General features: G+C 39.6%; 1 long non-coding RNA gene across 1 annotated transcript; it reads left to right on the top strand.

Annotated features, from left to right (window-relative positions):
* The first annotated feature begins 3,221 nt into the window (after window positions 1-3,221).
* LOC140687172 (uncharacterized) lies at window positions 3,222-24,394 on the top strand. The gene is made up of 3 exons (XR_012061328.1): window positions 3,222-3,305; window positions 21,077-21,167; window positions 24,316-24,394. It is a non-coding gene; the product is annotated as an uncharacterized lncRNA (long non-coding RNA).
* The last annotated feature ends 1,344 nt before the right edge of the window (window positions 24,395-25,738 follow it).

Raw genomic sequence — 25,738 nt, 5'->3', positions numbered from 1 at the left:
CTATTGTATGATCCATTTATATGAAATGACCTAAAAGACAAACATAGAGAGAGAAAAAGGAAATGAGTAGTTGCCTGGGGCTGGAGGTGGGAATAGAGAGTGACTAAAGGGGCATAAATTTCTTTTTAGAGCGATGGAGATGTTTTAAAATTAAATTCCAGTAGATGATTGTGTAACTTTGTAAATAGACTAAAATTCACTGTCTTGTACACTTAAAGTGGATAAATTCTGTAATCTGTAAAATATATCTCAATAAAACTTTTTTAAAGCATAGCAGATTTCAACTTTTTCCTCTAACATTTTAATAGACTACCCACGTTATTCAAAGTCCCCATGAAATTGTTCTTAAATGAAGCAACACATGACTGTGCTGTTAATCTCCTTCTAGTTTGCATAACTGACAGGTAGAAAGGAGAGGCTTAATTACCCACAAATTGCTCTCATTATTATTCCTTCTAATTTAAACAACCAAAGTGTGGTTATGAGTAATGTGACTAAAAATGTGCCACTTTGCCGTCCCATCAACAACAGGAAATACTGACGACTGGTGACCTTTGAGTCACGTCCATGATAACGTGGGCACAGCCAGCTTGCAGGCCTGCCTCTGCACTGGATCAGCCAGAATATGTCACATGTTTTATCTTAAAGTCAAAGAGAGGAAGTTGATAGTAGCTCTTTTATTTAAAAAAAAAAAAAAAGGAAGAAAGAAAAGAGATCCAACAACTTTTCTTGATACACCTTTAAAATGATATATGAGAATAAAATATATGAAAGTAACCCATCTACAGGGCAAGATGGAAAAGTAGGTAAACATGGCTGAAATGCTTCAAATCCGATAAGAAAAGTAAAGGAGAATTAACTTGGAGACATCGTTGCTATTCCTCTGAGAAAGTTTTCTTTTGGTTCTTCACATAGCACTTGGCAAGGTTCAAGGTTTCCTATCATTCATATTTCCCCAGAGACTCAGGTGAATGTTTCTGTGACAGTTGTTTTTAATGGCAACACACTCTTGAAATTTATGCCTAGTGTATTATTGCTCTGTGGGATTTATGGTTGTTGTTCTTTTAAATATGCCTGTTCTGAGAGCCTTTTAGAAGAAGACCTAGGCTTTATTTATCCTTTTTGGTAGAGAAGGTTCTTTCTACCCTGAAAAATGAAAAAACTTATTTGGGGAAACAGCACAGACTGGCACATTTTTCTCAGATCTGTGGTATGTTGCAATGAGGCCAGAACTGTCAGACCAAGACAGCAAAGCCGTTGAGAGTGCATTAACACCGAAATGCACACAGCCTAATTTTCTGTTCCTGTTGAGGCAAAAGGGAAATAGAGCAGAGCAACAAGGGAGTCACACAAATGATTTCCCTTCTTATTTATCACTTTACGTTCAACCAGGCGGAGCTGACTGACAGGAAAGTCAACAGCAGTGGAGAATTCTCCACTTGCTAATAGGCTAATTTAGATGCAGTGAACATCACTGATCATCTTAACAGAAGTACCCTGGACTTAGAATTAGTTTTCACTGTTCAGGGACCTCCCCTTTTCTGGAATATCGTCGTCTTCAATTTTCTCCTGATAAAAATTCTATTACTTGAGGCTGGAACAGAGAAAGGACATCAGTGGGGAAATTCTGAATAAAACCTGTCATTTAGTGAATAGTCTTGTATCAGTGTTAATTTACTAGTTTTGATCATTGTGCCAAGGGTATGTCAGATGTTAACCAGAGGGGAAGCTGGGTGAAGGGTATGGGGAACTCTGTGATATCTTTGCAACTCTTCTGGAAATCCAAATACATTTTATAATAAAACCACTGAAAAAAAAATTAAGGAGAGTTACTAAACTTAGAACAACAAAATTCTACCCTTCACATCAGAGCTGGATCAGGTATCTTCCCTACGATGTCTGCTTTTACCTGCTCCCAGTGAGAAGTAAAACTTTGTATGTCATTCTCTTATGGCCTTCTGTTTGCTTATAGCACATACCACATTCGAACTTTTATCCCTGGTGCACATGTTTCATCTCCCCTATTAAGAAAGCAGAGAATGGGTTAGAACCCAAAAGATACGAGTTTAAATCCTAGTTTTATCAACCTGGGGCAAATGACTTCATTTCCCTAAGCCTAGGTTTCTTCATCTAAAAAAGTGAGAATAGTAAGTTAACCATAGATTAGATGGCATTATCTGCATAAAGACCTTTGGACAAAGCCTGGCGCATAGTGGATGCTCAGAATACGTATTTATATTGTTAGCCCCATTACCATTATTATTAGACCAAGTTTCTTGGTATCAGGGACTCTGTTGTTCAAGTTCACAGTGACTTGAAATGTGGATGCTCAGAAACAGGTTAGTGAATTGAAGTGGTTCCAGAATGTTAACAAACATTCTCATATAACTCAGTATTCTGCTCAAAATTTTCATTTCCCTCTTTACAGTGTTTTCAGTTCTCATAAGTACACACTTATGTTCTTTCTAGCCCAACCCACTGGAGTTTCTTATGAAGGAGAAAAGGTTTTCTTTTTTTCCTGTGAAGTTACTGAGTAAGCCCTAAATGCTTCCCTTTTCTGTTTGTCTCTGTAGCAAGACTTTACGTCTCATAGCCAGCTCAATAGCCCGTGCCACATTCCTGGGCCTGTCCCCTCAAAATCTGCAGTGCTTGCCCTGGTTTCTTAATGTCCTCATGTCACATCATAAAGCAAACTGTCTGTATGCCCACCCTGCTCATGCCTGCATGCTTCGGGACTTAACAAAAAATGAATAGTGCTGGAGCAAATCCTTTTTATGTGAATATTCTGAAGATGTTTATTAGCATAAGTTAAATTTTTTCTCATTCATTCTTTCTTTCATAAAGGGTGATTGATTGTCTCGTACCTACCAGCCACTAAGCTAAATACTGAAAGTACAAATTTGAAAAAAAAAAACAAAAAAAACCCGCAGTTCTTATCCTGAAGGAGTCATTTGTTCCAGAGAGACCAACGTGTAAGCAGCTCATTATAATGCACTGTGGGCTGTGTAATAATAGAGACGTTACAGAACATTATGGGATCATAAAAGAGCATTGGAATCTGGAGGGAAGAGGAGCACCGTGACTCTAAAACAGTGTCCTCAGCCTTAGCTACCATGGAAATCACCTGGGCAGCTTTCAAAAAAAAAAAAAAAAGCCGTTTCTGGGAGCCACTCACATAAATCCTGTTGTAATTGGCCTGGGGTGTTGCCTGGGGATAGGGACTCTTTCAAGCTCTACTGTTCTAAAGAATGAGGAGACATCAGCCAGGCTGAGGACTGGGAACTGGGGACAGACACAGAGAGAAGGTATGTTAAGCAGAGAGTTGCATGAGCAAAGGCACTGGGGCAAGAAAGAGCTTGGTGTATGACAAGCATTCTGGATTTGTGAGAGGGCGGTGCTCTGAGAAGGCTTTCAGTGATGGGAGATGAGACCAGAGGTGAGCAAGGGAGCCACGTGTGGCTTTCAGAAAAACAGATTTCAGGCAAAGAAATGACACGGTCAGATTTACCTGCAGCTCGCTTTCTCTGCCAGCTGAGTAGAGGGGGGTTTTAGGCAGACAGGACTAGAGGCCGGGAGGCGAATCAGTTCATCAAAATGACACGTGATTAAGGCCAGAATCTTGAAATGGCTTTAGGAAAAGTTTCCTAAAACCCATCTAGGCAGTCATATTAGCTGCCTCAGATGCTGTCTGAGTGTGGTGAAAGAGGGAGGAGAAATACAGTGAACAGGTGGATGGAGGTTAACACCTGAGGAGACAGAGAAGATGGTAAAGGCGGTAGGTTCAGGAGGAAATACGGTCTGCTCAGCGAGGAAAACAATGCATCTGAGATGCCTGTGGGGCTTTGGGATGGAGATACTGTACCGGGCCACCCGGTCTAGGTTTCAGGATGGATGAGAATATGGATTTGGACTCATTCAAGGTTGCTTTTGCTTTGGCTTGTTCCTGAGGCAGCAAAGAAGCAATGCAAAGATAGGGATGCAAAAGGCTGACATAGTTCCTCATTGTCTCCCTTTTATCTTAAGGACATACATTGCAAAGGCAGTCTTAGCAATGTATGTGAACAATTTGTCCACCAGGTCCAAACAATGACAGATCTATGGGCTTACTGACTTATACTCAGCCGTGTCAGCACCCAGTAACGTATGGCAACATTTGAAGCTACAATTCTGCTATTCCACAAACCACATTTCACAGGCCTAATATCTGGGTCCTGAGCTTTGAAATTCTTGCCCTGTTAGTACCGGGGAAAATGCCTTATCTCCCCAAGTCACTTTGGTCACGTACAACTCATAGGTTCTTGATTGGGAGCTCAGCTGGGGCTGTAAAGCATGTCCTGAGCATGTCCTCTTTCTGTGCCTGGGCTTCCCACAGCAGGACAGCTGGAATCAGGGCAGTGAAGGGCCATACCCAGGACTGGCAGAGCCATTTCTGCTACACTCTATCTGCAGTGCAGCCACAGGGCTTGTCCGTATGCAAGAGGAAGAAGAAACAAGCTCATATAACTTGATGGGAGGGTGATAAGGTCACGTTGTAGAAGATCATTTAGTTTTCTGTGGGAAATATACAACCCGCCACAAGGAGCAAAGCAGCAACAGCCACGCAACCTGTTCCTTAAGAATGATGAGGTCTTACTCCACTTACTATGATAAACTCTAGGTCCTTCCATGTTGCTGCCAATACCATTATCTCATTCTTGTTTATGGCTTAGTAATATTCATATATATATACCACATCTTCTTTATCTAGTCATCTGTCAGTGGACATTTAGGTTGCTACTATGTCTTGGCTATTGTAAATAGTGTTAAGTCAGACAGAGGCAAATACCATATAATAGCTCTTGTATGTGGAATCTTAAAAAATGATACAAATTAACTTATTTACAAACCAGAAATAGACTCACAGACATAAAAACAAGCTAGGGAGAGGGGGGTGGATAAATTAGGGGCTTGGGATTAGCAGATACAAACTACTATATATAAAATAGATAAATAACAAGCATCTGCCATATAGCACAGGGAACTATATTCAGTATCTTCTAATAACCTATAATGGAAAAGAATCTGAAAAAGAAAAAAAATACATGTATATACATATATATATATGTAAAACTGAATCATTTTGCTGTACACTCAAAACTGACACAACATTGTATGTAAATTAACTATACTTCAATTTAAAAAAAAAGAATGATGAGGTCTCGGCTCTTTGTCCTTTTTGTTGCTCCAAAAGTACTTTTCATAAAAAAGCTTCACCTGAGGCAAGTGTAATATTTTTCCAAAGATAGGGTTTGAGTGACCATTTTTTTTAATACATGGCATCAAAGAATCTGGAATGCAGGAGACCCATGGGACACTTTAGGAACTAAGCTTAGGACACTGTCCCAAAGGTTACAATTTATAGGGTTCATTAAACTCATGTACTCTGCTTATGCAAGGTTGGTGTAGGTCTACAATATTCGGCCCATGTAGACTTCCACACTATCTATGAGACAGTATTTGAAGCAACACATGAACATCATCACAAGGCACTAGGAATCTGCCATATATGTCGACTGAGAGTTTGTTCCTTACCCAGCACAGATGCCCAGGAGACCATGAGATGGGAAAGTCTGAGCCTTTGCAAGACCTCAGAGTTGGAACTTTTAATTTAGGAGACACCAGATACAAATTTTTAAGTCTTTTTTTTTTTTTTACCTATTTCAAAAGAAATATGAAGATGGATGGAACCACCCAGGAAGGGTAGGTACAACGAGAAAAGTGATTCCTGGTCAGTCCCTGGGAAGCACCAACATGTTCAGGGTCCCCAGAAGAAGATAAGCCCTCAAAGGAGTCAGAGGAAGGTTGTGGGTATGAGCGGAAACAGTACAGACCATTTCCAGAGAGAGTGCTAACTCACAATGTTAAATGCAGTGAGGTGGTCTAATTAAATCAGAATTAAAATCTTTTCACTGGCGTTAACAACTGCAAGTCACAAGTGACCTTAGCAACTGCGCTTTCAATAAATTTCGGTCAGAAGATGACTAGCTGGGGCTTGAAGAGTGGACACAAGACAAGGAAGACTAACTCTGAGGGTGTTCGGCTATGAAAGAGGAGAGAATGGACACTACCTAAGAGGGACATGGGTTGCAGGGCAATTTGCAGATAAGGAGAGACGGAAGCACGTTTCTAGGTTGAATAAGAAAGAGAGAGAGGTATTGAGGTTCTTTAAAGAAGAAAAGTCGTTCCTGATCAGGGTTTCAGAGGAGAAAAAAGGGAAGATATAAAAGTCAGGGTTAAGGAATTACCTTAAACCTAAAGAAAGGGAGGATGGATGTAGATACAATTATGAGTGACAAAATAAACAACTAAGTTATAAGTTTATGTTTTGTTCTTATTAAATGTTTCTCCTTTCCAATGAGGTGGCCAGGCATCAGTGTCCCCTTTCTTGGGGGCATTTGCTTAGTGGAAGCAGAGAGCAGAAATTTTATGTATATATATTTTTCCCCTTTGAAAATAATTTATTTTGTTCCTGAAAGTCTCATAATTTTGAAATTTGAAATATTCTTGTTAAGAAAGCAGTGCAATGTGGTGAATAACAGTGGAATATAAATTTGTAGCCTCACAATGAATTTGCAACTAAGAATAGACAACAACATATTTTTCTAATGCTCGTAAGTTAAACTTTTATAATTATTAAAACATAATTCATATAAATGGATGACATAGATTAGTCAGGGTTTGGGCTAAGATGTGATCATAAAAAGGCCTTAAAGTGGAGAAGCTCAAACTAGCTGGCACACTAACCCTCTTTCTTTTTTTATTGAGATATAATTGGCATATAATATTATATTAGTTTCAGGTGTACAACATAATGTTCCAGTATTTGTATGTGTGAAATGATCACCATATTAACTCTAGTTAACATCTACTATTGCACATAGTCACAAATGTTTTTTCTTATGATGAGAACTTTTAAGATCTCTTCTCTAAGCAACTTTTAAATATTCAATATAGTATTATTAGCTATAGTCACCATGGTGTACATTACATCCCCGGACTTAGTTATTTTATAACTGAAAGTTTGTACCTTTTGCCCACTTCACCCATTTCACCCACTCCCTACCCCCTGCCTCTGGCAACACCAACCTGGTCTTTGTATTTAGGAGTTCGGATTTTGTTTGGGTTTTTTTTTCCCCACACAAAGGTGAGATAATATGGTATCTGTCTTTCTCTCACTTATTTCAGAGTAGTGCCCTCAAGGTCCATCCATGTTGTTGCAAATGAAAAGATTTCCTTCTTACTTATGGCTAAATAATTTTCCATTGTATATATATATATATATATATATATATGTGTGTGTGTAAATATATTTATCACATCTTCTTTATCAATAATAATAATAGTGATGTTGAGCATCTTTTTATGTGCCTGTTGACCATCTGTATGTCTTCTTTGGATAAATGTCTATTCAGATCAACCACCCATTTTTTAATTGGATTTTTTTTCTATTGAGTTGTATGAGTTCTTTATATATTTTGAATATTAAGTCCTTATCAGATATAAGATTTATAAATATTTTCTTCCATTTGGTAGGTTGCCTTTTCTTTTTGTTGATGGTTTCCTTTGCTGGGCAGAAGCATTTTGGTTTGATATAATCCCACTTGTTTATTTTTGCTCTTGTTGCCTTTGCTTTTGGTGTCAAATTTAGAAAATTATTGTCAAGACCAATGTCAAGGAGCCTATGTTTTCTTCTAGGAGTTTCACAGTTTCAGGTCTAATAGTAAGTCTTTAATCCATTTCTAGTTAATTTTTGTGTACGGTGTAAGATAGTGGTCCAGTTTCATTTTTTTCCATGTGGCTGTCCAGTTTTCCCAACACTGTCTGTTAAAAAGACGGTCCTTTCCCCATTGTATATTCTTGGCTCCTTTGTTATAAATTAATCGACCATATACGTGTGAGTTTATTTCTGGGCTGTCTATTCTGTTCCATTGATCTATTTGTCTTTTTTTAATGCCAATGCAATACTGTTTTGATTACTGTAGCTTTGTGATAGAGTTTGAAATCAGGAAGTGTAATGCCTACAGCTTTGTTTTGCTTTCTCAGGATTGCTTTGACTACTTGGGGTCTTCTGTGGTTCTATATGAATTTTAGGATTGTTTTTTCTATTTCTGAGGAAAATGCCATTGGAATTCAGAGCACCCAAGATAGCTGTTCTCTTGCTCCCTGTACATCTCCTGCTCAACCAGCACCTGCTTCGCCTACACCCTACTCATGAGACTGACCTTCCTACACTCTTGTCTCAGGCCACAGCTAGTGATTGTTCCTATCAAAGGGGCAGTGAGGGGTGTGCCCCTCTGCTGGTTTCCCTGATAACCAGTGAGCAAACCTGAAATCAATTCCCCGTAACTGCTAACCTCCCCTGCCCCTGGAGCGACTGCCACCACATCCTGCCCGATCTCAGCCGCACACAGTGGAGAGGCACTCCAGGACCTTGCTTCAGACAAGTAAGCTCCCCCATCCATTAAAACACTGATGTCTCTGTCCCTGACTCCAGGATCTTTCTTCAGTCTTGAAGCTGAGTGAGTATAGGGCTTATAGGCCTCTGGGATGCAGCCCAACAGTATTGCCCTGAACCCACAGATATCTGAGGGTAGTACAGACATTTTAACAGTATTGATTCTTCCAGTCCATGAGCATGAAATGTCTTTCCATTGATTTGTGTTTTCTTCAATTTCTTTCATCAATCTCTTATAGTTTTCAGTGTACAAGCCTTCCACCTCCTTGGTTACATTTATTACTAGGTGTTTTATTCTTTTAATGCAATTGTAAATGGGATTGTTTTCTTAATTTCTCTTTCTGACAGTTTGTTAGTAGTGTATAAAATCACAACAGATTTTTGTGTGTTGATTTTGTATTCTGCAACTTAACTGAATATGTTTATTAGTTCTAACATTTTTTTGGTGGAGTTTTCAAGATTTTTCTATATATAATATCTGTAAATAGTAATAGTTTTATTTCTTCCTTTCCAATTCAGATGCCTTTTTTTAAAAACATTTTTTATTGATTTATAATCATTTTACAATGTTGTGTCAAATTCCAGTATAGAGGATTTTTCTTTCTTTCTTTCTTTTTTTTAAAATTTTTTGTTTTCGGTAGGATGAGTTCGAGATATAGTAATGGGCTAATAGACTTACAGAAAAGGGTAACCACAAGCCAAAAACTTACAAGGGAGTCACAAAAACTAAATAAAATCCATGATAATACAAAGGAGGATTACCAAACCACAAAAGGAAGAAGAAAGGAACAAAGAGGAAATACCAATTCAGATGCCTTTTATTTCTTTTTTTCTTTTTTCCCTAATTGCTCTCATTGGAACTCCCAATACTATGTTGAATAAAGTGGCAGGAGTGGGCATCATCGTTGTCTTGTTCTTGATCTTATAGGAAAAGCTTTCAGCTTTTCATCACTGAATATGATGTTAGCTTTGGGCTTGTCATAAGTGGCCTTTATTGCATTGAGGTGTATTCCCTTTACACCCACTTTGTTGAGAGTTTTTTTTATCATGAACAGACGTTGAACTTTGTCAAATGATTTTTCTGCATCTATTCAGATGATTTTATGATTTTTATCCTTCATTTTGTTAATGTCATAGATATTGATCTGTGAATTTAAACCATCCTCGCATCCCTGAAATAAATTCCATTTAAACATGATATACAATCCTTTTAATGTACTGCTGAATTTGGTTTGCTAATATTTTGTTGAGGATTTTTGCATCTATGTTCATCAGGGATATTGGCCTGTAATTTTGTTTTCTTGTGGTATCCTTGGCTGGTTTTAGCATCAGGGTAATATTGGCCTTGTAAATAAGTTTGGAGGTGTTCCTTCTTATCTTTTGGAAGAGTCTGAGAAGGATTGGTATTAATTCTTTTCTGAATGTTTGGTAAAATTCACTAGTGAAGTCACCTAGTCCTAGATTTCTACTTGTTGGGAGATTTTGATTAATGATTCCATTTCCTTATTAATAATTAGTCTGTTCAGATTGTCTGTTTCTTTATGGTCTTGGTAGATTGTACATTTCTAGGAATTTATACATTTCTTATAGGTTGTCAAGTAGAAGTTTCTTGAAGACAGACTTCCCCCAGGTTTTTTTGTGTTTGAAAGCTGAAAGTCATTGAGGGAGTTACACTAGGTCATCCCTTTGGAGAGTGGGGTAAGAGCTGAATAACTTTAAGACAAAAAACTGAAATAGAGAAGAAAAGATACAGAATTTCCTTCAACCAGGAAGGCATGGAGATTTGGACAAGTCCTGGGAAAAGCCGAGACCAGGGTCTCCAATCTCTGAAAGCATCTCAAAGAGAGGAATTAGAGAGGAAACTCAGAGAGGAATTAGATGTGGGCCATACAGGTACACTGAACACCAGGCCGAGAGGTACCCCCCCACCTCAGAAAGAACAAGCAGAAGACAGGCACAAAATAGTCAAACTGCCAGTCTTTGGCTGGGCCTGCGGGTTTGAAACCTAGTATCAACATTATCTCATAAGATAAGGGAGTCCAGAGGCCTTTTCTCCATATATCAGGCCCCACACAAGCTTCCAGGATCCTTGTACAACTTCACAACAAGGAGGAAATTGAATTTCTCACAACCCTGATGAGTAGGGACTCAATCGCAAGCTTAATTTGTAATTTAGTTCAGAAAAACAAAGGACAAAATGTAAAGGGGAAAAATCAGCTTTTCTACCTCATGTCTGTCTTGAGTACTATCCAAAATTTTATAAAGGAAGTTAGAGGGAGATTCTGTCTAGAGCTGGGTTTTGTTGTTTGTTTTTTTGTTTGTTTGTTTTGTTCTTGTTTTTTCTGAAAAGAAATTAAGTTTCTGCTAAGATTGGGATAAAGGCTAAGTAGAGAACATGTAGAAACAGGTGAATTTGGAAAAGATTGTTGAGGTGATCAAGGAGGTTCTGACCCAGAATTTCCAGGAGATGCTAGCAGCCTACTTGTGAATGGAAATCTGACTTTTTGGTGGTATTAGTCGGACAAATGGTGTGACTGTCTCCTGCAGTACTCAGCCATGCTGGTGTAGGAGTGGAAAAAATGGATTGCTGAATTTCTCTGGAGTTGAGATTTTGCTGAGAGGGTACAGCAGGAGAAAAGTATGCCAGGCAAATAAAGGTGTAGGTGAAAGATTGTTTCTCATGATCAACTGTGAGCTGCAGACGGGCTTGGGAAGGCAGATGGCTAAGAGAGGCTGACTGTCTGGTGGGAAAGCGGAAATGAAGACACTTGAGTTTTGTTGATGCTTTTTGTTCTTTGCTTTGCCCTTTGAAGTGGAACAGCAGTGCTGCAGTTCACTGCCATCACAGTGGTAGAGCCCGCTCTGTCAGAAACTAAAGTCTAGTCAAGGTGATGGCCGAGGAAGGGCACTGTAATAATTATGTGTAGTTTTTAAACATGTGTAGGTCTAATCTCAAAAGGTAACTTGCTAAGTCAGGGAGGGTATAGCTCAGTGGTAGAGTGCATGTTTAGCATGCATGAGGTCCTGGGTTCAATCCCCAGTACCATCAGATAGATAGATAGAGATAGATAGACAGACCGATCGACCGACCTAATTACCCCCAACCAAAATAAATTTTTGTTAAAAAGTAACTGGCTGAAACGTGGTTGATTTTGTTCAGCTACATGGTATCTGTTTTCTACACTGGTACCACTGTAATAATTACAATGCCATCCTCCCCCTGAAGCCTTGACTATGAGACCATCTACTTTAATAGACTTGGATTTATTCATCTTATAAACCATGCTCTTCCAAAAGATTCATTAATTTTTCTTAATAAAAAAGGGGCTTCATTTCAACTACAAGCTTGTATTTAAGATGGTAGGTTTTTCATTGTAGGGGAGATTTTGGAGATAACTGTTTCATCTTCCTTTGAGGATACGCCTGTCCTAGTCTCATCTGTTGTTGACTTTTCAGTAAATGTACAATGTGTTGAAATGACAGCTTCCAAGGAATGCTGTTAAGCTCATTATGAAAACAGTCTGTATAACGCTAGAGGGTTGCCTCTCTGTGTGTCTTTCATTTAAATTATAAAATCAGTAATCCCTTGAACGCCTTCGGCTGGCCTAGACTACCAGTGCCTTTGGGAGAGAGATTAGGTGAGCAGCAAACATGATTTTCCATTATTTTGAAGATGAAACAAGGTGACCAAGAACTAAATAACTTGTCCAAGGACAAAAAATGGCAAGAATTGGTACAGTGCTCAGAATCTCAAATTTATAATTCTTTTAGCCAACATTCACAGGGTCTGCTTGGCAAACTTTTCCACTTCTTCACCAGACAAGGAAGGAAAACAATCAACCTTATTTTTTCCCAAGAGAAAAGATCTATTTGTTAAATATGCTACCTAAAATGTAATTTTAAAAACTGATCATATGTACATCATTAGCAAAATGTGTACATAGACAAAATGCGTGCCTACAGAGTGCCTGCTGAGCCTGGGGTTAATTTAATTTTTTAAATTCAGAACAAACTAACATTATGTGCTCCTCATGGGATGCTCCAAGGATGCAATACCAATTAGGTAATATTCCTGCCAAAATGATTGCAGTGGGCTGAATGTGACCCACAAAATTCATATGTTAAAATCCTAACCTCAGTGTAATGGTATTTGGAGGTGGGGCCTTGGGGCAGTGACTAGATCATGAGGAAAGAGCCCTCAGGAATGGCAGCAGGCCCCAGAGAGCTACTTTGTCCCTTCTGCCGTGTGAGGACACAGCGAGAGGACAGCTAGCTATATGTGAACCAGGAGGCCGTAAGAAGCAGGCCCTCACCAAATTCAAGTCTGCCAGCTTTTCTTGGACTTTCTGCCTCCAGAACTATGAGAACTAAATGTCTGTCATTTACAAGCCCCCGGTCTATAGTATTTCATGATAGCAGCCCACATACCATGGAATATTATGCAGCCTTTAAAAAGGAAGAAATTCTGTCACATGTAACGACATGAATGTACCTCAAAGACATTACACTAAGCATAAAAATATAGTCACAACAGACAAATACTGTATCATTTCACTCGTATGAAGTATCTATTGTAGTCAAAAATCATCGAGGCGGAAAGTAGAAGGGTAGCTGTCAAGGGCTGGAGGGAGGGGAAGTAATGTTTAGTGAGGATTGAGTTTCAGTTTTGTAAGATGAAAAAGTTCTAGACAACTTTTCTGTTTTTCTGTGTCTGTGGTACAACAATGTGAATCTACCTAACACTACTGAAACCACTTAAAAGTGGTTAAGATGGTAATCAAAAAAAGAGACAAAAAATAACAATATCTGATGGTGATAAGTGCTACAGAGGAAAATAAAGCTTGTAGGAAGAGCCCGGAAGCCTCCGCCGGGAGGTGGAGGAAGTCTGTGGTCCAGAGGATGCGGCCGTGGAGGAAAAGACTTGCTAGGTGCAGGTGGTCAGGGAAGTCCTCACTGACATTTGAATGACACTTAATCCACGTGGATAAATGAGGGAAAAGTGTTCCAGGTAGAGGGAACAGCAAATGTAAGGCCCTGAGGTAGGTCACATCTGATCTGTTCTAGAAACATTAAGGAAGTCGGTGTGGCTGGAACAAACAAGTGCTCGGGTGAGGGATGGGTGACGAGGTAGGAGACAGTGGAGGGGAGAGAAAAGCACAGGTAACGTCAAACCTGGACGCCGTCTCAAGGAGTTGGCTTTATCCCAGTGACACACGAAACCATGAGCAAAGGCAGAAATGAGCAGAACAGTCCATAAATGATGAAGTAATCCAGGAGAGAAAATGGATTGAGGATCTATTTTGAAAGAAGGAGCACAGAACCATTCTGACAGACTGGATCTGAAGGAAAAGAGAAGAGTGAAGGATGAGGTTGGGGTGGATGGAGTGACCCTTTCCTAGGGCGTGGGAAGGGAGCCTGATATCCTGTTTGAACTTGTCACTTCTGAGATAACTCTTGAGCCTTCGTGGGGAGACGCTGAGGAGGGAGCTGGAATGTGAGTCATGGCTTCACCATGTAGGAGACGCCACGGTCCCCCTCACACGGCCACTCCTGTCTGGTCTCAAGGGGCCTGTGCTCCATTCAGTGTCTCAATTTGGGGATGATTTGCTCACATCTGTCCTCAAAAACTCACTATGTCTCAAATCTTATGTGTTACTCCTCTTGAAAAATAAAAACCCTCCAACATAAATCACAACTAAAACCCCAAACTCTTAGTCACAGCTGTAGACCAAGACCAAACACCAACAAAGACTAAGCAGTCACACCGGTCAGCTCGGCAAATGAACGCATTTGGGGGAGCTACCCTGCTAGAAAGAGCAGGCCTGGGGCCCTGCCTGCCGCTGGAAATGAATCCTCCATGCAGGACGCAGGAAAGGAAACAGGACACTTGTACTAACATCAAAGCCGAGATGTGCACCGCGGAGTTCGGAAATCTAGTTTCCTCTCCAGCATCTCTGTCACTGCTTCATAAAGCACGTCATATTCCCGGCATTGCCTCTCCCCTATGTGACAATGGCAAGAGGAAAAGAGACTGAGTTGTTTCAAAGCCGTGTATTTTAAATGTCTAGCTAATAAGTAATTCTAAGTTAGACGGTAGCTCTGCTGGCACATTGAAGGACTTTCTGGGACATTTGAGAAAATATATCTTACTCTAAGATATTACTGGGTAACTCAAAATAGACTAATGTCTGTGACTAAGGTAGCTCCAAAATCTCAGTGGCTTAACACAAAGAGATGTGTTCCTTATACTCACACATAGGCCGCATGCAGACATTCCTCGTCATCTGGCTTTCCCGGGAGGCTCCACCTGCCGTGACGACTCGGAGATGCAGAATTCTCTCATGATGCAGAGCCAGACAGAGACCCCTGGGCCTTGGGGGAATCCCTTCCAATCAATATTCTTTTTGTTGTGGTCATTGTTCTGCCATCTCACAGTCCTTCATTTCCAGACATACGGGCAGGGAACGACAGAGTAGAAGATGGCACAGGGCATCTGCTATCCAGGTGAAGTAGTGAAAGTCACTTGCATTTACTTTGCTTTAGCCAGAACGCAGGCTCGTGCTCACAAGGAGGAGCGAGAAGGCTGTCAGTGTGGTCCTCTGTGTACACAGAGAACAAGATGATTAGGGGAACACAAAGAGCTGTGTCTGCAGTAATTTCCTACCTGGGTCTTTAGTATATGGCTAGTTAGCTTGTCACTTAAGTCCAAAGCACATTTCCTAACAATTCTGGCCTCATTATTAAGGATCACGAAGATGGGTAGCCCAACATAAAATCTCTAACTTTCCGTTTTAAAATTTCACAGAAAATAAGAAAGCATTTAGTTCCACATAGGGAGCTGCCTTCCATTTCTAGCACCTGCATCTTCGGCCTAAAGTCCCCCAGCTCCTCACAAAATGTCTGGAACCTAAAATGCCAGGGCCTGAAGGAGTTTCAGCAGGGGTCTTTCTGGGAGAGAACTGCAATGGCAGAGGGTTTCTCGTGACGCGATGTGAGGCCAGATGACACGGCGTTCATGCAGCCAGGCTGGCACACAGCACAGGAATTCCTTCAAATCAATGTTCTTTTTTTTTTTTCAAATCCATTTATGTTGAAATAGTTTACAAACCACAAATTATAGAGAAGAACATAATGTCCTCTGTGTGTCCTGATTTTATTGGGCTTTTAGCTTTTTGATGATATAATGATGTCTGGTTATAGTTGGCACTTCTCTGAGGACCAGTGAAACTGACCATCTTTTCATATGTTTATTTGCCATTTGGTTTCCCTGTGATCTGCCAATCCAGTATCTTCTTCCCATATTTCTATTGTGTTGTATATATGTTTTTCATAGTCATTGATAGTCATACCGAGGTGATGCTAAATGCTACATGGAGCACAGGTGGCAATGCACCGCTGCTGCAGACTGCCCTTTCTCTTATTACCTTTACCTATTCCACTCTGGCCCCGAGCTAACACACCTCACTGGGCACAATAAAATCCTGCATGCAACCAGGGCCACCTTTCTGAAAGGCAGCCTGGCCACTGCAACACTGCAGGGCTCCTGGAGAGTGCAATAGCAAAGTTTTCCTTCCAGTTGCTTACGGAACACTCCGCAAGAAGAATTCTGATGAGTATGATGAATATCATTTTCTCTATTTCATTATATTTCCAGGGAAGTTTTAGTGCAGCATTGTCCATCATAGGCTGGCATCTTGTCAGAACCTTAATCCCGATTTGAGTTAGAAAAATCAAAGTTCGTATGAGGAAGCACAAAAATGGTACAGGAAACGAGAAGATGTGAACAGAGAAGGGATGTCCATTTTCCAGCCATCTTGCCGAGCTGCCTGGGAAGTTTGTTGCATTTTGTGGGCTACTATTTGCAAGTGTTAGCAGAACCTAAATAGAAAGATCTCCTGACTCCAAATGTGCTTAAAGCAAATATGCATAAGTATTTCTATTTTATTATAAGCAAACATGCATCAAGAATTTATATTTTATTAACGCTGTTGGAAGCCATAGTAACCCAGATTTCTACATCTAAAAATGCAAAATAGGTAGGTGGCACTGAATGCTTGATAAAGTAGTTGCCTTGTCAAAGCCTCCCTTTATTCTCTTTTCATATGCAGAGACACCCATTTTATATTTGCTTTCCAGCATGAGCGGATAATACTGTAACATATTTGCCTTCAGGCCAAGTAATTTGTTAAATGAGACAAACATCCACTGGCAGATCGTTGAAGGTCACACCACCTTAACTATATTGCAAGAATCCTGTTTTCACAAAGACAAGCTTCATTCTTGATAGGAAAAGATTTAGTCTGATCCATCACAGGAACAGAAGAAAATACTTTTTACCCCCTGCAGATATCACTTTGACTTAGCTGCCTAAGGCAGTACAATAGAACACCCCCTTCCCCTCAGTCCACTTGCCTTTGACGGTGTCTTTGGAAAGAGGGGAGGAGCATGGATGAAGCCTGTACCCTCACTGCTCATTTGTATGAAGCAGTCTTTCTTGATAAGGGGAGGGGTTGAAGGAGCTGTTTCTTTTAGGGGAGTTTCAAGTTCAGAAAGCTCTGCTTATGTGTGGAGGATCTCATGGTGGAGAGGAGGAAATAGTTTTCCTTGACCTAAGAAGGGTCTCTGGCTGCATCTGAAAATTAAACTGACAAAAACAGATTAACAGGAGAAAAGCACACACATTTACTTACAAGTTTTAGGTGATTTGGGAGCCTTTATGAGGAATTGTAAACTCAAAGAAATAATTATACCTGAGTTTTTTACGCTAGCTTTGATGAAGAGTGGAATATGACAGGTTAAGGATTATGAGTGAGTAAGGCAAACGGCGGGGGGGGGAGGGAGTTGCCAGGCCTGTTTGTTCAGATTCTTCTTGGCATCCTTTTGTCTTCAAAGGTAAGGCTGTTCCTTTCCTTCAGATTTAGGGAGGGCACCTCTCACGTAAGGGTTTTATGATCCGTTTCAGGGAAGAGGGTGGGGGCCCGATCAGAGTGACCTTCCTGCTCCTGCTGTTTTCTCTAACTCCTTCAGCTTAAAATATTTGACATGTCAAGTTGCCATATTTTGGGGTGGCGTACCCTGAACCTCATCAAAGGGAACCCTGCAATGTAAACTGACAAGGGCAAGCCACCAAGCAGCTGATGCTCCTCTAGTCTCCTATAGATCTTCCCAAGATTGGGTTTCTTTCTACAAAGTTCCACATCCTCATCATCCTCTGTCCACTAGAGAAGACTGCTTGGAGTCAGTGAGCTTTGCAGGGCTTAACCGTGTGACCTCGGGCAAGTGACTTACCTCCGTGTGTTTTCCCACCTGTTTGTTCAGTTCAGATTTGTCCACGCTGGACTTTCTTAAATTAAAGAGCAGTTCTATGGCAGAAAGAGGAGATTTCAGTTTAATGTGAAGCTTTTTGAATGTTCATTTCAGAACACTTACTAATTTTGAAACACTTGGCAAAGTAACATTTCTTAGTATACTTTAATCAAGTCCAATAAAGGGATGAAAAAGTATTCAAAGATAGTAATTTGAATAATCATGGGAACAGAACTTCAAAGTTTTTCTTTTTGAGAATTTGGGGGTTTGAACTGTTGGCGATTCCATGTCAGCAGTGCCGGAGCTGCTTAATTCCACTTCTGTGCTTCTGTTTCTTGGCTACCTGGGGCAGATGAGCGCTGACAGCACAGTTCTCCGGGAGGAAGAGCTTGTCAGACGCTAATGCAAAGATTTACAAGTGAGCTTCCTGCAGCTCAGTGAGAACTGCACTTGGTTAGAACCCCTGGGAATTGATTCCATTGCCCCAGATAATAACTTGTTTCAGTATCGGGCCCCAAAGCTCAATTATATGGCCAGAGAGACAGGAAAAATACAGGTCTCGTAACTGCTTTGCCCTGAAAGTTTCTGAAGAATTTTGACCCTTTAACATCAGCACGTGAACGGGAATCTTAGCTGACAATGAGGTGATAGCTCCGGATATTTGACAATTCCCATCCCATGTCTTAATGTACATTTCTGCTGTGCTAAACCTCGGTATTACATCCATTGTACAATACATCCAAGTACGCAAACCACTCAGGAATCGGTAGTTAGTGTCACACGGAAAGCTTAGCCATCTTTCCAAACAGATAATACTTTAGAAGGATTGAAGTAGTAAGAATGTTTTCTACAGAAATGAAAGATGCCATAAGAGTAGGTATCACCTACTGAGTGCTGACCATTTGCCAGGCACTGTGTGGAATGCTCTCTATATATGAACCTGGTATTAAAAAGTTATACACCTTTATAGTCTTAAAGTCAAATTAAAGTATAGACCAAATCCAATGCTGCCAAACTCACTAGGAAATTCTGTCTCCGTCATTATTCCTTGCCTGGGGTCACCCCCAAAGCACGTGAGGTTTATGTGATTTCCAGAAAATGGGGAACAGTCTCTCAGTCCGTTGGTCTACCTTTATTGCGGCTAATGTATACACTCCTAAAATTGCTGAACAGGCAGTCTCAACATTTCTGTGCCAGCCGTGGTTGTGAGGATGTTTCCAGGCTGGGAATCTGGGTGCCTGTGTCCAGCCTACAAGGAGCACCATGGAAGTGCTGACCAAGGTCATGGCCACAGCTGTGGGTCTGGGCTCAGGTTCTTGCTCCTCCTGGGACCCTTCTGAGCCTGGGAAAAATCTCTCTCCTCCTTCCTGCTGCCTCTTCTTTCCCTTCCTCTAGTATATTTCCAGCAATGAGCTCAAGTTGACACAGATACAAAAAAGCCAAATACAGATTAATAGGAGAAAAGCATACACATTTATTGAACATATGTTTTGCCTGACACGGGAGCCTTCCTCAGGAAATGAAGACCCAGAGAAACAGTCAGACCTGAATATAGTGTGCTGGGTTTGATGAAGAGTGGATGGTCATGGAGGAGCATGCCAAGTTAAGGAAGTAAGTGTAGTAACTGAGGGAAACTTAGCAAGGCCTATTTGTTCGGATTCTTCTTGGCATCCCTTTGTCTTTGGAGATAAGGATGCACCTTCCTCCAGGTACAGGAAGGGTACCTCTCGCAGGAGGGTTCTCCGACCTGTTTCTGGGGAGAAGGGTTGGAGAGAATTTAGAATGACTTGATTTTCTCTCAAATTCTTTCAGTTTAAAATATTCAATCTGCCAAGGTGCCACATTTAGGGGCAGCATGTTCTGAGCCGTCACCGTAAAAGGAAATTGTCCTCAAATCCCATCCCACCCTCTCCATGAAATGGAGGAATTTGATTCAGGCTGCCTTGCAGAGGAAGAAGAAGAAAGGGTAAGAGAAAGGGGAAGGGGAGGCGAGGAGGAAGAAAGGAAGGAAATAAAACAGTAACAGTCCCATTCCTGCTGATTTCTCTACCATAAGGAAAATAAAATCTGAATTACTATCTTTGTGCCACGTGTATTATCTCATCAAAGACTCACAATAACCAGATGAGACAAGTGCAGTTTTGATTCTCACTTTACAAATGAGCAAAGCGAGGCTTAAACAGTTTGTGTCCTGCTCTAGGATCTACAGCTAGTAAATGATGAAGCCTGAGTTAAAAACCAGATCCACCCGATTTTAGAACCCATTTTATTAACCACCACAGATACGCCTCTTTAGCAGAAACCTCATATAATTCTTTGAATACAGTGGTGTATCTAATAACATGCTCAGCTCCTGGAAGGTCCTCAATAAACATTTACCAATTCAGTAACAAGTAAGCTATAGTTTCTTTTCTTTTTTTTAATTGATGTACAGTCAGTTACAATGTGTCAGTTTCTGGTGTACAGTGCAATGTCCCAGTCATGCATATACATAGATATATTTGTTTTCATATTCTTTTTCATTAAAAGTTATTACAAGATATTGAACATAGTTCCCTGTGTTATACAGCAGAAACTTTTTTAAAACCTATTTTTATATATAGTGGCTAATGTTTGTAAATCTCAAACATTCCTACCCCCTTTCCCCGGTAACCATAAGATTTAACCTATAGTTTCTTAATACAATTTTATTTTTCCTAAAATGTATTTGTACTCAGTATGATTTCCAAAAAGAGTCTACCCCGGATAATATTTTGTCAAGGAACAACCTGACAATATAAAATGTATATAACACAATTTTCCCTAATACTTGAGCACTTTTAAAACCATCAACTCAGTGTCAAAGGATTGTGCTATAAATTCATTTTAGCTGCTAAAAGGAATACCAGAAAAGTTGTCTTTTGCCAAAGGTCAATGCACGGTTGGCCAGAATGGAGGCAGAATTGCGTTCAAAGCTATACTTAACTGGGCACTAGGCAATAAGTGAGGATTTGTTTATTCAGAGAGAGAGAAAAAGATATGGAATGATTCCAGGCTTGTGGTAGCTGTTTCTTTTATTTCTTATTTAATTCATCAGTATTCATCTTTTGACAAGGCTAGAATAAAACTTAATGACTTTATCTATTAAAAAAGGTAAGGACTAGAAAGAAAAGTGGGCCCCTACTCTGAATTTTCTGTTCGTTTGTACTGCCTTGGGAGAAAGGCAGTAAATAACATTAATTTATGCTGTTTATTGGCTGTCATTCCTTTCTCTAAATTGGGTTCCTGTCTAAGCAGGAAAATTCCTTCTCCTGTGACTCTGCCGAGACTGCTGAAGTTCCAGGTGGCACTGGAGAAGAGTCATCATTTCAGTGGCTGCTCCTGATTGGTGAGCCAAGACTGAAATTGTTAACATAGATAATTTACAAGGCGTTGCCTACAAACTTCCCAGAAATTCGCATTATGTATTCCAAGAGTTGCTGTGTCAGACCCATCCAGAAGATCAAATTGTTCCTGCTGATACCATGCAGCCCTTACACCAAAGTGCCTAGCAAACTTCCACAGCAGCTTTTAAATTCTGATCTTGCTTTAGCATTCTCACAGATGGAAACCAAGTACAAAATGTTAACAAGAGCTCACTAGCTTTCAAGACTACTCTTGGGCTAAAGCCTAAGTATATGTCAAGAAAGGAATTAAAAATAATCTACCCTTTGAGAAAGTGTAATAGAGAAGAAGAAATCTGACTCCATATTAGATCTGTTCCTTTAGCTCTTACCCAGTGCTCTGTTTTGGGTGCTTAGTCATGCTGGTTCTGCACCTTTTGTAAAACAATGTTGCCTAGAGCCTGAAATATATAGAAGAGCCCATTCTCAAGGCTCTGACTTTTAAGGGTATAAAACTTTCCCATTCATATAAAGATAAAAAGTTGCAAAATAGAAAATAACATTTATCTTGTGGGAGGTTTGGAGGGACACCATGCCCTGACCTACCTGGACAGCTGCAAGAACAAAGGATTCTGACACCAAGAAGTTTGCAACAATGAACCACTCCTCCTCCCCTTTTTAGTATAAAAGGAGCCTGAATTTTGACTTGAGGAAGATTATTCTCCAGGACATTAGTCTGCCAGTTTTCCAAATAAAGTCATTATCCCAGCTCCAACACCTCGTCTCCCGATTTATCAGCCTGCCGTGCAGTGAGCAGAATGAGTTTGGACTCAGTAACGAAAGGAGTTTAGGGGTTTTGTTGATGCTGTTTGTTGTGTTGGATGCTTAAATTGAGAGAATTCACTGTAAATTTTTCTTTAAATCAATGCTTATAAAGTACTTAATACACCAACAGTAAACACGCTTGTAGGCCTGCCACGTTCAGTTAGCTCCAGCCAGAGCCAATGTTTATCGTTAATTAGTCTGACATTCTTTAACTCAAGTTACTATAAAAACAAACAAAAAAATTAGATGAGAATGGCCATTAGCCAATAATTGCTGCAATGGCCATGACTTTTATGCAACTAAATATTATGTTACTCTTGGATATATAATATCTACATTATAAAGATTATATACACAAAGCACAAAGAATATAGTGTAGTTCTCCTATTAATTTCTAACCTTGTATCATATATATGCTGGAGGAATCCTTGGAGACCAAGGTTAGGACAGAGATGTGTTTCTGTCTGTGTCTGACTCAGTTGTAGACATGGATGCAGAGGTGGATCCAGATCCAGATATACAGACACAGTTGCTGTCATCGGGTTTTGGTATTGGTTTTGGTTTTTTACTCTTCTACAGAGCTTTGCTAATCCTCTTCTTCTCATGACTCTTGTTCACAGACCCTAATGCCTATTGTTGGGATGATTATTTCTTTGCATCTGTCATTCCTGTTTCTCAGAGTTCACTTTATGGACCCCACCTCCAAAGCTGTTTGATTTCTTTTTCTGAAATAGTCTAGTTATGACTCTCATCTAGAAATTCTCTCTCTCTCCTCAGCTGTGCTGAAGTTATAAGTGGCCTACATGGGAGAGTAAAATAATGCTTCATAACAGTTAGTATTATCAAATACAGACTTATTAATGGGACTGTTGAAGGTCAATGTGCCAAAGGACACACTACGGAGCTTGTTTCAGATTCAGATTCCAGGTGTTGCTCCCAGAGAACCTTACTAAGGTGAGGTCTGGATAACTTCATAACAAACTCCCCAAATGATTCAGAGAACATGCTGAGACATAGTGGTTCAGTAAAAAAAAACATGAACCTGAGACCAAACATGAATTTATACTGGTTTTGTCTAGTTTAGATAAGCAAATTATCACTTTTAAGTGATATAGCCCAAATACTCATTATTTAGTATACATACTAAATATATTATATGTATAATATATATAAATTCATAGCCCCTTATTTATGTTGATTGGCATATTTCATTTATTTAATGGTTATTTAATTTTTTTTATAGCTACTGTAGTGAAAAGAGTGAGAGCCTGGGAGAGCCTGGTTCAAATCTCAGTTCTGTCATTTAATTAACTAAATAATTTCAGGAAAATTATTTATTCTTTCTGATCCTTACACTTTCTGTTTTATATGAATAATAGTGCCTAAATCCTTGCTGAGATTAAAAGAATTAGCAGATGTAATTAACTCGATATCTGACACAGTAAAATCCTGGAAGATACTCAGTTGGGCTATAATAATTCTGCTTCATGAAGTATTTCATTGAATACCCCTACTCTGGCTTAGTAAGCATTTTTTCCCATTTATGAGAACTATTTTGTATTTTTTCAGCTTTTTTGAGGTCTAATTGACAAATACGTTGTAAGATACTTAAGGTGCACACTGTGATGATTTGATGTATGTATACACTGTGAAAGGATCCCCTTTGTCTAGTTTATTAACACATTCTTCACCTCACGTTTATTTTTTGTATGTGTGAAAGAGCGTTTAAGTTCTACACTCTTAGCAAATTTCAATTAGACAGTACAGTGTTACCAACTATAGTCACCATGTTTTACATTGAATCCTCAGATCTTATTTATCTTATAGCTGAAAGTTTGTACCCTTTTACCAACCTCTCCCTATTTCCCCCACTCTACCATATGATCTAGCAATCCCACTTCTGGATATCTGTAGCCACAGGTAATGAAAATAGGATATCCAGAGATATCTGCACTCTCATGTGCAAAGTTATTCACAATAGCCGGGATACAGAAACAACCTGAATGTCCTCCTATCAACAGATGACTGGAAAAAGAAGCTGTGGTATACACAGCGGAATACTACTCAGCCATGAGAAAAAGGGAAATCCTGCCATTTGCGATGGCATGGATGGGTCTTGAAGGCATTCTGTTAAGTGAAAGAAGCCAGAGAGAGAAAGACAAATACTGCATGGTATCACTTGTATGTGGAATCTGGGGGGGAAAAAAGTCAAGTTTAAAGAGACAGACTATTGTGTAATTTATGTGTTTCAACTGGGAAACTGCTTTGTTCTGTGACTATGCTAGTCATACCTATTTGCTCTCAGATCCATTTGCCTTCCCTCCCCAGCTCAGCTCTGCATCACAGAAACCTAACTCCTGCTATTTCCCAGACTCCCTTGCCAACTGGCTTCTTCAGGCTCCGAAAGGCAGTAAAGGCAGATTAAAAGGTGAGAGGAGGAGAAAAAGCGAGGTGACCGTTCCAGTAAGATCTCCTCTGGGTTCCAGCTGCTAAGACTACTGGGCTGCATGCCGGTAAAACACCTCTTCCCAATGTCCTCCAACCCTCCAGTTAATAGCAGCCTCCTGCAGTTCCTCAAGGTTGCCCCACCTTTCCCTGTGTCCTCTTTCCACTTTCATGGAATATAGTGTTTCTATTATAAATGGTTTTGGTTTAGGGACTCAGAAGTGCATTGAAAAAATTTTATAGTAATTTTTTAATTAAGTAATTAAGGTTTTAACTTATAATATTGTGTCCTATTAAGGGGGTTTCAAAACCAAATTACTCTTGAGGCAGAGAAAGTCTCTGTAGAATAAGAATCCAGGAAATATTAGTTGCTCCTTTTCCTCCAAAAGAAAAAATCATTGACACAGTCACCCAGTTCCCTTAAGTCAAACTTTGTTTTCCCATCACGTGAAATAGTATATATTTTGCTTTAATGTAGAAATTTAAAACTAGGTAAAGAATTTTCTACCTTCATATTGTGTAATCTTTTAAGCATATAGGGGAGGTTGTTGAAAGAGACATAAAACTGAGTAGGTATATTATCATAATGTTAAGTTAATAAGATTATGCTGATTTTTTTCCCAAACTGTACTTTCTATACAATCTTGGAAATTTTTAAATCACTTTCTGGCTGCTGGACTTAGCTTATGGACTGTGTATTGAACCACAACCAAGGCTGTTATCTACTGTGTTGCCTTACATTGTAGCATCCAACCATTTAGTTTGATCCCTGCACTAGCCCAATTTTAACTGAAATTGCTACTATCTAAGTTTGAGATGAAATTTCTAATATTCCAGAACATTTTGAAAAGTAACCCAACACATTCAAGAACAGTACATATGTCCCATAAAACTGTCCTGCAAAAACCAAAATAAATTGCATACCAAGATTTCTGATAAATTTTTCATAAATTTTCATAATTTTAACTAATAAGAAGAAAATTATTATCAAAAATACAGTAAGCATTTATACTACGCTAAGCCTATGAACTTACTTGTATAATCTCATGAAGTAGCTACTCTTACTTTGATTTTTAAATGACAAAATAGTTTAGAGAATTTAATTAACTTGTTTGCTGCAGTATTTATAAAAGGAGGAGTAAGGATTCAAACTCAGATCTCTGAAGTGGTTCCAAAGTTCATATATAGTTTCTGGATATAGTAAATGCCCTTAAGAAAATACTTTAGCATTGCCCAAGTAAATATCATTCACTTCTGTCCTGGGATCACCACGGTTTTTCACTAAAGGCTGTAATAGAAAGATCAG

Source organism: Vicugna pacos, chromosome 2 (genome assembly GCF_048564905.1).
Source record: "Vicugna pacos chromosome 2, VicPac4, whole genome shotgun sequence".
NCBI lineage: Eukaryota > Metazoa > Chordata > Mammalia > Artiodactyla > Camelidae > Vicugna > Vicugna pacos.
Note: the sequence above shows the minus strand (reverse complement) of the source record. Positions and strands in the feature narration are given on the sequence as shown.